The sequence below is a fragment of the Excalfactoria chinensis genome, chromosome Z (assembly GCF_039878825.1).
Source record: "Excalfactoria chinensis isolate bCotChi1 chromosome Z, bCotChi1.hap2, whole genome shotgun sequence".
In the NCBI taxonomy this organism is placed as follows: domain Eukaryota; kingdom Metazoa; phylum Chordata; class Aves; order Galliformes; family Phasianidae; genus Excalfactoria; species Excalfactoria chinensis.
In genome coordinates, this window is record NC_092857.1 from 6,601,938 (window position 1) to 6,618,651 (window position 16,714).

At 42.8% G+C, this 16,714-nt stretch overlaps 1 protein-coding gene across 14 annotated transcripts in view; it reads left to right on the forward strand.

Moving 5' to 3' along the window:
* CELF4 (CUGBP Elav-like family member 4) overlaps positions 1-16,714 on the forward strand; it is a 716,695-nt gene that overhangs the window by 593,850 nt on the left and 106,131 nt on the right. The gene's annotated exons all lie outside the window — the stretch shown is intronic.

Here is a 16,714-nt window from a genome sequence, read left to right on the forward strand (position 1 = left end):
GAAATGCTCAGGGAAGCTGAATGACAAGAATCCTATTGCCTTACATTGCTTCACTGTGCAGGGAAATCTCCAAATGTATTCAATACAATTACTTCTGCTCTCAAGAAAAAGATGTTGAGGTGAAGGAAGGGAAAAGACTGTCCTGTGTCCCCTTCTTGCATGAAACACTCTTCAGATTTGTGACTTTATTTTCCTTTAGTGACTGGTTTCCTTCAGTTCTCACACATATATTTGCTTTATCATTGCAGAATCTTACAGATGTAGTAGTGGCAAGAGCCTCAACATGATGAAGAACAGTGTTTTTATTGTGGTAGTGAACATTTACAAAGATAATGTCTATGCCCAGCAGACACAACTTTTGAGTGAACCAGCAATCAGCAATAGGCAGTAACTACCAAAAGTCAGGAACAGACACAACTGAGGACTGTGTCCATCTTCTGTGACAGTATTTTGAGAACACTGCCAGTATTTAGGAAGATACAATATTCCTTAAATGACAGTGTTTCAATAGATTTGAGGGCCTGCTATGTGAGCCCCTGAGAAAAAGCAACAGAGCAACTCCAGAGGCAAGGGGAGGCAGGAGAAGGGCTATGTGTCCTTGAGAGCTAACCTTCTCCTTGGCAAAACCAGCTGATAGAGTTTTCCTTATCAGTAGAAACTATCATGAGCTGCAAAGGTTGGATCCGTAGAATTTGAACTTTCTCGTAGTTCCTGCTGAGTACAGCATTCAAGAGAGCGGACATTAAATGGATTAAGAAGTGGGTAATGGACAAATCTCAAAATGCGGTTGTCAAAGAGAAAGTGTGATAGAGTGAGGCTGTTTGTAGCACAGTTCTGCACGGATCAGTACCAGCACTGATGATAGTCAGCATTGTCATGAATGAAGAGGAATTAAATATCCCAGCTGATAAAATCTGTGGATAACACAGAATGGAAAATTGTACGGGCAGGACTCTGATACAGAATCATCTGACTCACTTAGGTCACTCTGAACGAGCTTTGGCTGACTAAGGTGTTATGTGGGCCTTTTCACAGAACTAACTCTAAGCTGACTCATGGAGGAACGAGGCTAAAAACCAGACCTAAGAAATTAGGGGTTATACCTCATAAGACAATGACCTAGAAAAGTACCTAGGCAGTGACCTAGAAAAGTGGTTAGCATGGCTGAAGAAGCCAACATTATCTCCCAGCATGGTGGTGGGTAAAATCATCTAATGGGACCTCTTGCTGTACAAATAAGGAAACTGGAAGACAAAGATGACTTTTTAGTAGGTAGCATTGGTGGGAAAGTGCACTGACAAACTGATCCTAGCCCAGTGTGCAGCTTTTAGAAATTGTAAAAGATTTTGAAAAGACCTGGATAAATGAAGAAGATACCTCAGAGGGTCAGGTTAAAGAGCTGTGTTCCAAGCAACTTCAGTCTTTATGGAAGTGTCTTTTCTTGGAGGGGGGGTGGGGGGGGGGAAGTCTCATATACCAAAAAGCACTTTAATCAGCTGGAGACACACTAAACTTTTCTCCAAAACTTTTCTAATTTGAATGCTATGCCAAACACACTGAAGTGAGAAGTCAGAATCGGGCTCTTGTCACAAGAGGATACGCATCAAAGCAGCCTATGATGCTGCCAGTTGCTGTGTCTGGTGTCTTCATAGTAAGACTTGACTCCTCTCCAGGATGCACAGTTAAGCCAAAATACAACCAATTGGGATACCTGTAAGCCAGAAGCAGAATGCATACGCATGGTGACTCATCCATGGGATGGGAGGGTCTTTGGGATCAGCTCCGTAGGCATCTGCAGTGCACAGTGGGAGAGACAGATGACTGAAAAACCTTTTTTTGTTGTTGTTGATAACTCTGTGAATTACTGACTTGCCCAGGGTTAAGGGGATTTTGATAGAAAGATGGTGTTGCTGTTCCTAGTTCTTCTTCCCACATGATTCCCATCTTTGCCTCCCGACTGATGCTGCAGATCACTGGAGAGGGTCTTTAGCATAGAAAGCGTGCCGAGACCATGTGCTGGCTCCTGGTGTCAATGTTATCACTCGCTGTCACATTTCGAAAGAGGAAGCAAGCCTGTGCCATGCACGCAGAGAACAAAGCCCTTGCAGAGCCGAGTGAAAGTTACAACTTGTCAGCACGTCTCTCAGCCTGCCGAAGGCCAAACATGAAACACAAAAAGGCCTGAAATGAGGGAAAAAGTGGGAAATATTAGCACTGTGAGCTTTCATGCTCAGGAAAAGGCTTGCAATAAAACAGCACCTTCGCTCCCTGCCTCTCCGTGTCTCTGAGTCCTTGCTACTGTTGAAGAGAAGAGATGACTCCCCTTAGCACAGTTACAGTACCATTGCAGTAATACAGACTACAGCCAGGTTCAAATCTGGCTTACACAGCTTTTGTTTCTCCAGACCTCAAAAAATCATCGTTAGGCAAAAAGCATTGTTAGTGATAATGAAATCAGAGATGAAAAAAGCCTACTGGGGATTAAGTTTTCCCTCATGGACAGTGAGCTCCAGTAGCTGGCAACTGGCATTTTTGTGACTCAGATTTTGTTGCCCTGATTTGGGGAATGAATATCTGCAGGTACTACCCTAGGCAGTAGTAATATAGTGGGCATTTATAATTGTTTATCTGACCACAGCTGAGAAAATAATTCTGTCACTGCAAGATATATATCTTTATTGTTGATTTACAACTACTAAAGAACCTGCATCAGGAATCTTTGGGAGTTTATGCTTACTGGTTGTTTGGTCCAGTTGTGTAGTTTTCTGATGCAAGTACTCTTAACATGGACAATTTCCCATGGCAAGAGAAAGACAACAGTATGTTCAGTACTGGCCGGGGGAAAAACAAAACACTCCTCTCAGAGCCCTCCTGTACAGAGATGCATCTTGCATAAACTCAGAGGAGAGTAGTTGACTGAAAAAAAGGATATCAGCATACCGGCTTCATGTGGACTCAGTCCTTTATTGCTAGTTGTTGTTAATAAAGGTGGTAGTAGTAGAAGAATCCTTCAGGCTCTCTAGTCTAATTAAAATTAGATGAAGCAGAGCCCTGACAACAGAAAATTACTTAAATATTTATCTTGTTCTACCATCTCCTTCTTCTGGTACCCAAACTTGTAAGGCACCGAGTTCCTTCCTGTAAGGCTCATATTCTGTACAGACTAAGAGACACTCACCCTCTCGCAGTTATTGTATGAAAATTCTTGTTTTCCATTTCCTACCTCTTTATGTTTTTTTTCCCTTTCATGAGTTGCATACTACAGAGTCCTTAGTTTGAGTTTGTGGAATGGCACAGGCAGGATCAAGTTGTGGCTCAAGGCCAGAATTTTACCTAACAACTAAAGACGAGTGAATGAAACCTGAAGGAAGCCAAAATTGCAATAATGCTTTTTTGGAGAGTAAAAGACCACCTTACAACGCCATCTTTGCTGAAGCAAAGCCATTTAGTAAGAGTTAGTAGTTCATGTTGAAGTGAGCTGTGAAAGACTTTTTAAAGAGCACTGAAAGGGGGAAACTCAATAAGAAGACACCCATCTCCCAGCTTGTGAAGGAAGAAAATAGCGGAGAAAATCTCTGCTGGTGTAAGCCACTGATTGTACATGTTCTCTGTGGTCAAAGTAAATTTGCTATGAGTTCAGATGACAGCAGCCAAAGCTCAGAATCACGGGACTGTCCCCACAGGCCTGTCAGACAAGAGCTGCATAGACCTCACATAGGCCCAGCCTTCACTCTGGCCCACAAAAGCACCACTATCATCATCATCACAGCCCCCTGCTCCTTCAGCAGCAGAACCTGGAATGGCTGTGTGAGCATGGAGGTGGGCAAGCCCACCCTGAAACACAGCTGCAAACAGAGCTACCAGGAAGGCAGTCGATGCTTGGAGTAAACTGCCTCTGCAGCAGGAGGCTCTTTATGAACTGTTCTTTACTGCTGGCATAGCACCCGGCTCGTTTTCACCTTTCTTAAAGGTTAACCTCATTTCCCTCTATTAGTTAGTTTTAGCGAATGCCATTCGGTGCTGCAGTTAAAGAGCTCTGTCAGCAGATGGAAATGACAGTGGCATTTAGATCCAGTCAGGGTTGAAAGTTGAGGGAGTTAGAGGGGGAAGTGGAAGAAATAATCTTCAATAAAACGTTTGCACGGGAATGTTATCAGGGGAATCTCACTTTCACCAGTGAGATAAGAGATCTCTGGCTCCGTGTGCTGAGGGGAACACTTTTCCTATGAGGCTGAAACGAGCACCAATTCAGAGAGAAGTGTTTGGGAGGCTTCAGATTGGGCTGAGGGGCATCTCACATCTATGGGTAACTTCTTGTTGGGAGCTTTACTTCCAACCAGGCATGTGCTGACTATTGATTTCTCTAAAGGAAAGTGTGGGTTGCAAACTGTGTTTCATTATAGCTTAGATGCCTGGGTGTGCTGGGCACACAGCAGAGGAGCTGAGGGGAGCTCACGGATGTCATAGGTTATCCTATCCAAAAACCATGACAACGGAAGCTGCAGCTCCTTACAGGGAGCGAAGGGCAGCGCTGAGCTCTGCTCTGTGTAACATCGATGGGGCCCAAGGGAACTGCATGGAGCTGTGCCAGGGGAGGGCAGGGGGTTCGGGAAAGGCTCTGCCCCAGAGGGCATGGAACAGGCTGCCCAGGGCAGCAGGCACGGCCATGAGCTGCTGGAGCTCAAGGTTTGGGCAGTGTTGTCAGAGTCAGGAGTTTGGATTGTCCTGTGTGAAGGCAAAGAGTCAGACTTGTTGATTCTTCTGGGTCCTTTCCAGACAGAGATATTTCATGATTCCATGCTCTGGGCTGCTGTCTTAAAAGGTGTAGTCAGTCTCGCAATAAAACCTTCCTCTCCGCTCAGAGGAAGGAAGAATTTTGTCTGTGCTGGCTATTTTGAAGAGTTTTTTCTTGTTGCAATGGAGTGGTAAAAGGAGATTAAGAAAAGAGGCAGAATCAGGGAAATATGTATAGGCAAATATATACAGATTCCCAGACCCTAGCGTATGAAAGGTGTTACTGGCATCACTCAGGCTCTGCTGTCCCTCTGTCCTCACCAGACCTCCCCTGACACAGCTGTAAAACTCAATTTTGCATCAGGAAGATTTTGCCTGGGAGATTTGATACCAGCAGCAGTGGGAGGAACATACAAAAAAGCAGTTCAGCAAACTGAGGGTCTAATCCAAAGCCTGCAAGGTTCCATGCTACTCTTTTTCATTAACTTCAATAAGCTTAAGCTGTAACCTTGAATCCTCGATGTTTATTTCAAGCACTGGTGCAGCATCACTTGGAATATTCTGCTACACTGCATACATACCTTAGGGTAATGGCCTAAATGAGTGTGTGGATAAGTCAGGCCTGATCCTGCTGGGCACCGTCTTGAAGCAGACCCGTTCATTTCCTAACTCATTTCTTGAGTTGTCCAAAGCATTTCAAGGAATAGTTATCTAGACAAATGTGTAGTTCTTTATAAAGCAAAGCATTCCCCTGGAACAGGTCCACTTCTATAAGTTTTTTGCCAGGGTACTTTTTAAAAAGAAATTAATGCATCAGGAGGCACAAACCTTTCATTTTAACATAATCTTTTTTGATTAATTTTGTTTCAAGTATGTATTGTATTAAATCATGAAGAGCATAAGAATTTCCACTTCGGGTTAGACCAAAGGCTTTCTAGTGTAGCATCATCTGCTCCAGCAGTGCTCATTAGAAAGAATAAGAGTAGGGATCTTATAGAAAGTGACCCTTTTCTCAGCATCTTCCAGGTTCAAGCAGATGTAAGTTTAGTCACTAAGACAGATTTTGCATATGGATCTTCATGTTCAGTAGCAGGGAGTGGACACAGCCACCACAAAACTGCTTCATTCTTTTTGGAGCTAATTCATGACTTTTGCCTTCAACAACATCCCGTGGCAGAAACACTTTCCTTTATTCATAAAGTGTGTGAAAATGTACTTTCTTTTGTCTAGATGAAAACCACAGCCATTCTACTTCAGATATTTTATGTTTTGAGGTTATTAAGACAAGGCCTTCTACTCCTCTGAGACAAAACCCTGTAACATTTCACAACTGAATAATTTCCATTTCACAAGAACTTTGGCCTCTCTGATTCTAAGTGGAAGCACATTTTTTTGAGACATAAGTATTTCCCAAGGAAAGAAAATCCTGTTTTTCATCCAGTTGCAGTCATTTCATTACGTCAGTGAGGGTATGAGTGAAAAAATAAACAAAGAAACAAAACCCACTTTGGCACCCTGGGAAGAACTGGAGAGGATGAATGAAAGCTTAACAACAGCAGTTTATTCCTCCTAGTTGGGCTAGAAAGGTCACAGGAACAAATTAAGGGGGATGAACCACCGCAACCCGATCACACTGTCATTATGTTATGCCCTCATGCTGTAGTTTAAATGTCTGTAAGGAGATGGCATTCATTATAGGGAAGGAGACCAAGTCTCACCTTCATTTTTACCTACAACATCCCTCTTCTGAAGCTTCCACCTCGGTAAAGCAGGACAGGCTTGAGGAAAGATGCACCTTAAGTGTTCTGTCTTTTGGAGATAAAACATCACTGTTAAGGCCTCCTTACAGATGGTGGGATGTCTGAAGGATTCAATGGGTGAACCTCATTTAAGTTCAGTTCTTGCAGCCTATATGCACCTCACACCCTTTCTGCACACATCCACAAGCAAATCTGACAGGACTTCATCTCTTGCTCAGTAAAGCAGGGCGAAATCATATTTCTATTTCTAACCTTCATATTTTTCTGCTCACAGTCACAGGCAGGATTGTCTCTTTTCATGTTTACGGACACAGTCTGGCACACTCCACTCTGATTTTAGCTGTGGATTCCAGATACAAGCGTCAAACAAATAATACACAAAACTTCCTTGTGAAATATGGCTTCATAACTGAATTGAGCATTAGGCCCGGAGCTGTATGATGTAGGAGAGGTGTTATTGAGACCTATGAGACATGCTGCTTGAATTCCTTTATTATTATTGTATTTTTTTGCCTCTCCTTCTTCATTTTCTTTGTTTGTAGATGAAGGGATAGAGAGGAAGGAAGCCAGCAAGTTTATAAAAGCAAGAGAAAAAGAAGTTGAGGCATTTTGTGGAGATCTTTAATGACATTCTGTATAATTTGAAAGTGGGGAGGGAAGGGGGAGAGAGAAAAAGGGAATTAACAAAAAAACTGGCAAAAGAAAAGTGGAATGTGGAGAGAAGCGTGTGGATGAATTTTAATGCAATCAGAAAGCTGTAATAATGGTAATAAAGGAATATATTCAGACGTCAAGAGAGGGAGAAGGGAACAGGACCCGCGACGCCAGAATTTAAATTAGACATAGGCGTATAATTCTCTTTTCTTCCCCCCCACCTTTCTTCAAATGAAGGAAATGGAATTTTTAAGCACAGCGAAAGAGGGATTAACAATTGGCAGGTTTTCAGCCCTTTGTCTTTTGGCGAATCCCATTTAATCACCGTTTTTAATATTAAGGAGGCTGTGGCCATGCAGGGCTGTCTCAGGCTTGGGGGAAAAGGGATGATATACAGAGGAAAAGAGAGATAACACTTAGGTTCAGGCAATTGTGAGGAAGTGTTTCAATTACCTCCACTGAAGTCTTTTAAAGACTGAAGTTTAATTTGATCTGAAACGTCGTCACAGCTTCTGCAAGAGAAAATATGTCCTTCCCACCCCCCTTTCCTGCCCAAGTCTTTGCTGTTCCAACAGCTCTCAGTGCTCAAGGCTCGAGTGCTACCATGGATTAATGTTGTGGCCTTCTGGGCTTCTGGAAGGGGTTTCAAAGCCCTGACAGGTCACCAGTGGGATGAGTTTAGGAACTGAAACTTATTTTCTTGACATACCAGCTTTGACACCACTGACTCTACATAGTTTGTCAAGAAGCTTCTAAGCTTTGCTCTGAATGAGTGTGAAAACCAAATGGCCCTTCAGGCTCAACCTCAGCCCAGTGTTGCCACAGAGTGAAAAGGGGATGTTACACATAGGAATTAAGATGTGTTAAATTCTTAAGAACCAAAGGCTGCAGGAGTTGTATTCAAATCTAAGCTGACTCTGAAAGATGAGTGTAAAAGCATGATGTAACTCAGTGTTTGTTTGAGGTGTCATTTGATAGTACAAGACAAGCTTCTCCTTCACCTCATTCTTCTCCAAGAAATCCATCAAGCTTTACAGCACAGTAGAAATCCATAGATTTTCAGGAGCTGGGATCCCAAACAGCCATGGAAAATCCTGTAAGGCTCAGTTACAGCACAGCTGCATGTCTCCATACTTACATACCAGATGCTTTTCTCCCATGAATATTCCAGTATACCAGCTCATGGCCAGAGGTGGAAATGTCAGCTGTAAGCACAAGCTACTAATATCTAGGGAAATATATGCAATTTCTTTTTTCCATGATTGAAAGGCTGATTTGAATTCAGTTATTCTTCTGGTTTGAGGATGGAGAAGACAAACTGGATTCTTGACTATATGTTGAATTTAGAAAGATCAGGTTTTGAGTCTTGATCCCTTTCCCAAAAAACACTGCCTCATGAATCATCCTCTGAAATATTCCATCTGAGTGTTTCAGATGATAAATAAACTTGGAAGAATTATGATCTGCCAGACACAAATCAAGCAGAGTTTTTGTGCTTTGCATGACACTGGGTCTTAGACTTGCACTCACCATAAGACTTCCTAAGCAAGGGCTACTAATAAAGTGGGTCGTTGTGAGTTGTTTTCCCAGCTCAATATCTAACACCATAAAACCCGTCATTTGAGATCTGCACAGGGAATAGCATCTCTTAGCAATGGACAGTTATGATGGTGCTGTTCAGCAAGTCAGAACTGCTGATATCTGTCTTGGGGTTATAATATTTTCAGTTATACAAGGAGATTCTGCTGTTAGAGTTGTTTAGGGTATGTCTTCATAGCAGGGTTTGCTTGGCCTGTTGCCCAGGTTTTGTCCATAACCTATTCTGTACCTACCTGGAGGAAGCCTGACTGAGCTTTCATATGAGCTGTCTAGACAAGACTGTAGATGTACTCTTGGATGTAACTTCTCTACAAGTAGACAGTGAGTACTGCCACAGGAACATGGGCCAAGAAAGTCCAGACAATGATCAGCTTTCCAGTATGAACTTTCTTCTCCACATCCTTCAATTATTTATTATTATTATCCCAGATCTGCATTTTAGTCAGTCTGTTTATATCCCTGCTCTCCTAAACAATTTCTGGACACGGATGAGCAGCTGGTACAGACCAAGGATCCCTTTCAGCAGTGTCAAGAAGGCCTCCCAACTTGGGAATCCAACTGAGAGCCTTCGAAATAGAGAACTGGACCGGACATGTTTAATTTGAAAACATAATCTTAGAATTTGGGCTCACTTGTTGGCATGTGTTTAGTTTCTTTACAGTTACTTATGGGGCCAACAGCAGTTACCATCTGCATTCTCTTGGACAGATACAACCAGATCACCACTCTGACAATGTGTTCAGGGATCTTGCCACTGCAGGGCTTAAAAATTTCTTCCCGAAGACCAATTCAAGAGCCATGTTCACTGTTATTCTCAAAAGCAGGAATTTCCTTTCAGAACCAAACCAATACACCCCTTTCTCTTGCATGAATGTGCAACTGGGGAAATCTTAAGCCTCCTTACTCTGATAGACACCATCAGAGGGTTCAACCATAAATCTGACCTCCAGTCTGTCAGATGCCATTCACTGTTATTGCTAGAACTGCTTGCATTTTTGGCTCATGTCAAACACTAAAGAACTTTAGTGCCCAATGAAAACAGTAGTCTGTTCTTATTACAGACAGAGAAACTGAGGCTGCTTTTTCACTGGGTAATTATATGTGTTCTATTTCCACTGATGCTGCTGTGCCTGCAAGTGTTGTATTAGAAATGTTTGGTAATGGTAACTACATGGTCATCCATCTTGCTAGTACCAGGAACAACAAATCATACAATCGGAAAAGTGATTTTGCCTTCTTTAATATCCATAGCAGAACTTGAGATGAGTCCCAAGGACCAGTCTGAAATGTACAGATAAGAACTTTGGACAAGTTCTTGTGCATCCTCATGAGTCTACTCTTCCATAACTGAGTCAGGAGTGATTTGCACTCTCTCTCAAAATAAGAACAAGGGCCCATCACTGGAAACCACTCTGTGGCATGTTCATAGTAAACAAAAAGAAGCAGTTCATAAATGCAATGCTTGATTAAGCTGCAGAACATCTTGCTGCAGGATGCCATCTATGCTCATAGTTCTCATGGGTTCAAATCCCAGTGAACAATTACATCTAAGAAAGACAGTTTGAGAGCTGCTGTGTACAAAAATACAGCTTGAGACTCCAGAAGTACCTAAACTGCATAATGCTGGAGTCTGAGAGAATATTTTGGGGGATTTTCAAAATTGTTTACCCCATTCTTTTTTCCTAGGCTTCTGTAATTGGCCATGGTAAGAGGCAGCACTTTGAGTCAGATCTGCTATCTCCCATACAGCTGTTCTCTGTGTGCAGGATCCACATCCAAGTCAAGGCCCAGAGTACAGCCATGCAATTAAACAACAGAAATTCTTCAAACTTCAGATGCAACAGTAGAGAGTAATGCACCTGTGGGATGAAGCTTCCTTCTTTGTGCAGGAGAATTATGTTCCCACACCTGGGCTTACATTCATTTGCGCTTGTCCCCATCACACAGCTGTTCAGATTAGCTGTTATTCTCTCTAGCCCGGGTGTCTCAAAGCCTCTGTCTCCAGCAGTCAGAGACCGGCAGCTGTGCAATCATATCTGCTAACGAATGGGATATAAAGAATCTGTTAAGTAAAACCAAACCAGGGAGGGAGGAGGGGAAGAGATCAGCACAAAGAAATCACTCCTGCTAAGATGTGATTAGGGATGCCCCAAAACACCCAGCTGCGAGGAACAGGTGAACTCAGCAAACATTTTAAAGCCGGCAGCAGAATTAGCCCCTTGTGGGTGTTGTTGGATATGGGGAGGGGTGTAAAAAGGGGGGGTGGAAATAGGAGCCCATGTGAGTGGAATGAGGATTTGGTAGCTATTGTTCCGAGTTAGGTAGCAAAAGGGTTTTGTTATTTCCAGAGTAGGTTGGGCTTTTGGTTGTTGTTTTTTATCCCTGTCCTAATTTTTGAAACACCTCCATTTTACAAGGTTCATGTATTTTCCAGCAAGGTACCATGGAGAAGATAATTAGCTAATTTACAATTAGCTACAACAGAATTCGTAATTGCTTCCCCTGTGGAAAGGGCTGTAATCATCATCACGGAGCTGTAGGACTGCTGTGAAAATGGCAGTAGGAGTGTGCAGCCCAGGCCCCAGGAAATGCCCTGCTTTTAGCCTATTGATCCGCCTGATTAGCGTGGGTTGAGGGGAGCCACAAGACACTCTGATTGAGCGCTGGTTTGAGCCTGCAAAGTTAAGTTCAGAGCTGGACCTCAACCCAAACTTCCATAGGTCTGGGGGCATGCAGCCCACCTCTCTAATCTGTAGCTCCTTCTTTGTCCCAAAGTCCATAATTGTCTGAAATGGCCCCTGTCTGTAGCTCCTCCTTGGCTTTGGCACATTCCTACCTCTACTGCATGATCATCTGTCCATGTCTCCTTGATGGACATTCCATTCCATTTACTCTCTCCTTTCTGGAAAAGGACCGATCATGAAAGCAATCAAGGAAGATTGCTTTGCCTTCTGCTTCCTCTTCAGAAGATGTGACACTCAGTCCTACTTAACAGCATTTTCTTCTTACCCACACCTGCAGGGCAAGCATCACTGGGTAGTTCACTTGTTCATTCATAGTGCCAAAGAGATAAGCTTGAAAGGGGCCTTCCCAGTGCTTGGACTGAGGCTCTGCAGCTGGTCCTTCACTGTGTGCACAAGTAGTGTTTGGTGAGGAGGGAAATGGCAGTAGGAACAAATAATTATTAGCTATACAAATAGTAGAATTAATTAGCATCTGCTTTCTGAAACAAAGCCATACAGCAACCTGATCCTGATGCTTATAAAGCCAAAAGCATGGAGTAATATTGAAGAACTGATCCGGTGAATCCCATGCTCCTTGCAGACATACATCCCCCTACCAATGTAGGCAAATGCAGGTTTTACTCTTGCATGGAGAAATACATACACTATCTGTCTGTGATGCCCTGGCAATGAACTCATGATAAAATAGGGATGCTCATAGGTTTTTGAATAAGAGGTTTGATGGTTAGAAGGGACCGTAGTGATCTTCTGGTTCGCCCTCCTGATTAGTCTGGGCCATGAAGGTGGTAGATCTGTCTCTCTTTATTTCCAAGGCCTTGGATGTAATGTTCTTGATGGTAAAGCTGGCTGATGCTTTCCTGATACAAGGATTCAACCTCTTTGTTTTGCGTGAGGAATAGGAGAACACAAATGTATTTATATGCTCTTATCTAAATGCACCCCCATGCACACACATACATTAGTGAGAGCTATCTGGATAAACACAAACCTGTGTCATGTCTCTCTGTGAATGACCCTAATTTTCCCCCAGTCCCTCCACAATTGCTGTGATTCTTGTTCTTGTCCTTTTGCTCTGCAGAGGGTCAAACATCCTGCATCTCATTGTCTCTTCTGTCTCTTTAATTAGTGACCGTCCTCCCCCTTCTCTCTCCCGCTCCCGTGTCCCCCCTTCCCATCTCCTCTTGGCACTTGGTTTGCAATGCTCTATTATTTCACCTTTCACGTGTGCCGTCTCCTTCGCCCGGGCCTGTCTGACACCTCTGCCTTACGCTTATCATAAAAACATAACATTTAAATACAAATAGAACAGGGAATAATTTAACCCCTATTTGCACCGGGGAAGGTGTCGAGGCTTTGTATAAACACAGCTGGGAGATTTATAGACACCGTATATTTATCTGACAAGTTACATTTCTTCACCACCATACCTTGCAGACAGTTTTTCTCAACTCGAGCAAGCCTCATGAGTCTTGGAGGAGAGGAGCCTCATTTTGTGGGAACACTAAAAGTGTTATCAAGGGGTCACCTCTGAAATTCCGTGATTACTGAAGCCTTTCTCTATCTCTCTTCCTGGGAGGAACAGGGAGTGCTGGCTTCATTGGTCAGCATGCTTTATATATAACAAAAAGAGGCCAACTTAATATGTACTTAACTTAATTTCTGACATTATAGGAGTGCCTCAGGCCACTCACTGTCCAGGTCTTGAGGCAAATCAGCAAAAATTTTGGCCCTTCAGAGAACCATAGCACAAAGGAATTAGCATCGATGTTTATTTCCATGGGTCAACCAGGCATGATGGGTTCAGGTTATGGGGAAAGGCCAATCATGGTGTTAACAATAATGAAATAAAGATGTGGGGAGAAGAGGTTTACGTGGACATCCCACTGAACGTCTGTGCTGCAGGGCAGAGTGGCTGCTCAGACTGCTTCTATCTGTTGCTCCAATAAGGTCAGTGAGGTTTCTTCACCAACTTGAAAAATTTAGACATGAGATGCAAGGATCCTGGGATCACATAGGTTTGGGATGTTCCTTGCTGAAAAAGGAAGAAGCCTGGGATTCAGTGGGGTGGTAGGAGTGGGCCTGCATCCTACAGAGCCTGGAGACAGCTTGATTAGGCAACTGCTTCAGGCTTCTCTACAGCATAAACCTCTGTTTTTGTAGCAAGTAAACTGGTCTGAGTATGATCTGCGCATGGTCTGAGCAAGGACACTGGAAAAGTTTGGTGGGGAGCATCTGCAGTGTACACATTTGTTCAGACAGGTCTCGCTGATACCTGCACATCCTCACCTCATTTCACACCAGCAGCCTCATGACCCTGTTCAGACACATTTACAAAGCAGAAGTGGTTGCCACAGCGCACAGCATGTTGACTTTTTGTCTGGGCCTTGGCAAAGCAGCACTTAGGGGCACTCAGGGTGTGAGAGGCTCACACAAGCCCATTAGGGGATACATTCATTAGCCAAGATCGGGAATATGCTGAATGGTCCCAGCTGCTGTCCCCTTCCCTCTCTCTTCCCACTTGAGACGTGCAAGGGACATTGTTATAATGCACTGCTGAGCGTCCCAGCAGGGCTGAGATGTGAAAGGTAAATGTAGCAATTTGTTAGAAGAGCATCACCGGGAAAAAAAAAAAAAAAAAAAAAAAAAAAGGAAAAAAAAATCTTAAACTGACTCATTTTTTATCAGCTGAGTGCGTGATTGTGTAGATTTCTGAGATGGCAGATGTGACAGATGATTCCCCTGACAAACCAAGGTACAGTTTTTCATGAGGGAGAGATGGTGATGATTTGGAGACAGGGCTGAGGGTGATGTCCAGATGGTGCTGAGTGCTGCCTGGCCTTGGGGGACCCCTTTAGGTCACCTCCTCTGGAGCAGCTGGACCAACAGTGCCTGGGGAAGGTAGTCCTCACCTTCAGCAAAGCCTGTTACTGGCGGTCTGATGGCCACCTGTGTGCAGCACCCTAAAGCACCAGATCTTCTGCCAGCTGCCTGTGGGGACAGGCATCACACCTCTCTGTGTCCAGACATGGAGAAGAGAGCTAAAATAAAACAAAACAAAACATAAAATTAAATGTTTCCTAATGCACTTGGTTTAAGCTTTGCATAAACTAAATCAGACAAGGTAGTTTCAGGCCAGTTCCACACTAGAGAGTTCTGCTGACAGAGGAGGGATGTGATTTTTTTTTAATGATACATTTATATTAGCAAAAAAGCCCGGTGAAAATACAGTTACAGAGCTATAGGAGAGCTTTTGCTGATGCAGCTTATTTCAAACAGGGGAAACTGTGTAAAGTACAGTATAACAGACACTTGCTCTGAGCTGTAAGTATTTACTGGACAGACTTCCTAGGCAAAGCTTTTTGCCAGTAGAGTTCCCAGTTTTCTCCCAACACTTTGCTCCCTCCTTAAAATGTCTCCTGTTGCCAAGCTGTTCTCACTTTGCAGGTGGGCTTTCCTCAGCTATCTGGACAACCTTTGGAGCCAGGCTTTTTCCTGGGCATTGTCCTTATGCAGTCTACAAACAACCCCAGAGCACACATTCAGCTTTGGCTATTGTGTTTCTAAGGCGTTATAAACTGCTCTTTTGCACATCATTTTAATCACCAAGCAGAGTGGTTTTCTGGGACCTGCAAAGTATTCAATGAGAACAGTAGTTAGGTCAAGTAGGGGAGATATATCTAAAGCAAAATTCACACCTGTCTCTCCACTGTTTGGTAACTTGAATGAGAAATGTCATCAGTCCATCACAGGCCCAGGGGAGTCAAAGAGGTCGCTCAGGCCCACAAGGGCTGTGACTGTAGGGATCTTTGAACTATACAGTTTATTCTTTGACATTATTGGACTTAAATTACTTAAATCATTTCTAAGAATTCTGGAGGAAAATAAATAAATAAATAAATAAATCTGACAAGTATGTTGACAAGCATGTTTTGGGGAAAAAATCCATTCACTGAGCCTAATTGCAAATACCATCTTCCCTCCTGGATGTATCCATCCAGAAAATGAACCTTTTGGTTGTCCAAAGCAGCTTCTCTTGAGGTGCGTATAGGCTACACAGTGCTGATAAGGGTTTTGTGCATCATTAGGGCCTCAACTTTGTGCTGCCAACAGAAACTGAAGTTCCTTTAGCAAATCAAATCCAACATGATGCGTATTTTTTGCCTTTAACATGTCTATTGAAAGTTTAGCCCTGTTTTTACTCTTCTATCAGAAACACACACATATCCTCCTTAGCCTATTTTTCCTACCATTTCTGTAGCCTTACTGAAAGCAACATATCTCCTCATTTTCTGTGGGTAGCACACTTTTGGTTCACATGGATAACTCCACTGCAGGATTGAAAACTCCTAATATCCTCAGTAGATATCAACTGCATGAAAAATTATCCTCGCCCAAGGCTGTAGAGTAATTTGCCAATTTGCAGGTGCATCTTGGAAAGGGGAATTTTGATCAAACACTGGTTGAAGCAGAACAGATTGCCGACACCAATGATTTCTTGGTGAACAAAAGTGACATAAATCACTCAATTACTCAGCCAGAAAAGAGTTGTTGCAAACCAATGTTTTGTTCAGCTTTAGGTTAATGTATGCATTTAAAAATAAACAAACCAAAGCATTTATTTATTTATTTACATATATTTATTCAAATTGGTTACATCTGCTCTGCAGAGTGTTCTGGGGAAAAAAAATAAATAAATAAATTTTGGATGGCTCATTTACATATTGTTTAATGAATGATAAATAAGACATTTATGAATCATGTGCAAAGGGGCTGTTTACATATATGACATGAACTACGTACATTTATTTTCTTGTTGTTCCCTATGTGGTATAATGGCACTAATCTCTGAATGCAAACCTAACTCAGCGGCATCACCCTGAGATCTTTCTACCAACTCAGTACTCAGTGGTCTGGTTTGTTCCCACAGGCATTTTCTCAAGGCTGTTGTTGTTGTTGTTATGGACTGCAACTCTCCATTCTCAGTATAAGTCCAAGTATAAATAATCTTCTTCACTCAAGACACAGTATCTGTCAGTAGGTCACATCCTGCTTTGGCATGAAATAGCACCTTTCTTAAGCTACCTCAATATTAGCATTCATATAAGTTAACTTCACGTTTCAAGAAACAATGTATGTTGCAAAAAAATTGGGCTTATTTTAGGTGAACTTAAAGAATAATCCAAACTTGAAGGTATATGCCTGTGAGTGGAGTGAGATGACAAA